Here is a 2,101-nt window from a genome sequence, read left to right as displayed (position 1 = left end):
CACTCTACCTTTAGTCGATAATGCTAGTAAAGCTTTGAAAGTACTTTCATACTTATTGTCTGCATCCTAGAGTTTGTAGACTACATCTAACTACAGTACAACTACGGTTCCTTCTCTAATTTGTACCTAGTTGTCATCTGTCTCAACAAATACAAATACTTTTTAATCTTTAAATCATTCACACTACTTGCTAACTCTGTCAATAAAATTTCTCTGTCTGAGTATATCCTATTATCTTACTATAAAGACAATATCATTTATAGAGTTGAACAGACATTATTACAAAATTTGAGTTTATTTGACTACCATTCCTACAGTCACTTCTGAAATCACCCAGTAGTGAGCTTGTATATCACTTCCTGTCTTCATACCAAGGGCGATAGTTGGATGAAAAATATCTTTGTCCCTTAGTGAGGAATAAAAGCAAGGTGGTAAGAAATGATTTGCGGCCAAAGAGAGCTAGTACTGGTGAAATAGAGGGGGCGATCTTTTATGAGACAATCGTTGTAACGGAGATAGAGTATGTGTAGAGATGGCAAGTTTAGATATATTTTTTGAATGATGTAATTCATTGTTAAGGTATCGTACCCGAATCCTCCTCAGGATATAAATCGCACTGGGTCCCTACTTTGCGCGATCCCATGTCTGATAAACATTTTTTGAATTATTATAAACATCGTGACGACCTCTGAACAGGTTTATCTATATCTCCATCCACAATGGTTGGCAATTCCTCTACCACACTAAGAATAGCACTAGTACCAACCACTGCCTGAGAAGGCCTTTTGTAAATACTGCCATCACGATCTCCTCCATCTTTCCAGTCAGTTGTAGACTTCTCAGCCAAGCTTGTGGTATGAACTGCAGGTTTAGAGGCTATTGGATCTTTCTTTTTGCTCCTAGAAAGTGGTTTGGATGTTTTGTGTTCAAGAGTTAAAGAATCTAGAACCTTGGTAAGCTTTCTGATGGCACTTGTAGCCTTTTCAGCATCCAACCACTCCCGGTTTTTGCTCAGTGCCATCATTGTCTCCATAGTCACCACCTGTTGCCTTGGTCAGCCTCTGGCAGTTTGATATTTTGATGTGCTAACTCTATCCTACAAGTTCATAATAATGTCAATGACACTCCTCTTTCATTACATGATCAGCAATTGTGTGCTGGAAAATATCCAAACGGTTGGATATAACCTCTTTGAGCATTTTTGAGCCCAGAATATTTCATGATACTAGTGTAATGGCAGATCTAGTATGATGGCTGACTGCTCGTGGTGTTTGGAGAACTTGGGCTAGAGGTTGCTATCAGAATAGTTGAAAAACACAGACACTATTTTTCGCTGTCTCTGATTTCTGAAGGCTGCAGGGGTTTAAGGAAATTGCTCCCGCGGCCTCTCATGCACTAAGTATACTTTGTATTGTGAATCTAAGTTTACAAGCCAGCATCTGAATCCTATATATGTTCGATAGTAAAAAATGAACAAGGACTATATATTCTGTTTGACAAGGGAATAAAGACTTACGGAAGAGAGTCCCTGTTTGTAAAACATGGGCCAGTATTACCATGCCGGATCCACTCATCAAGATCATTAGAGTAATAGTGTTAATGTGGAGAGAAAAGCCCTACATCTAAGGCCTAAAGTAAATGTGTGGAGTGAACAGGGAGGCACAAGTAGAATAATTCTGTGGAACAGGCAAAAGTCAAAGAACTACCATTTAAAATAAGAGGCATGCCGATCAAGCAGGAGGAGATGAAAGGAAGTGTCTGCTCTGAGAAATGATTGTTATTTCATGCTAGTTATATTAATAGTTATAAGATAGAAAGGGATAAAATAGAGGAGTGCTTACAGTTCCCTTGTTTCCGTAACGAAAATGTCTTTTACCTAAATTAACCTGGTTTTCCCCATATTCCAGCCCTTTTCTGATATCCCAAAGCAGGCCAAGTTCTTCTTTTTGAGTCCTGCATACCAACTCATATAGTGGGCTATCCCCTTATTGATTATTATGAGCTAGAGTACTTGTCTATTGCTACTGACTGTTTCTGCAACAGTTACCCACTCACCAACTCCATCCTGAGTTAATTTTATGGATCGCCGCCCTCTTTTGCA

Source organism: Tuber melanosporum (genome assembly GCF_000151645.1).
Source record: "Tuber melanosporum whole genome shotgun sequence assembly, scaffold_271, strain Mel28".
NCBI classification, from domain to species: domain Eukaryota; kingdom Fungi; phylum Ascomycota; class Pezizomycetes; order Pezizales; family Tuberaceae; genus Tuber; species Tuber melanosporum.
The sequence above is the reverse complement of the archived record's forward strand: the minus strand, read 5'-3'. Positions refer to the sequence as shown.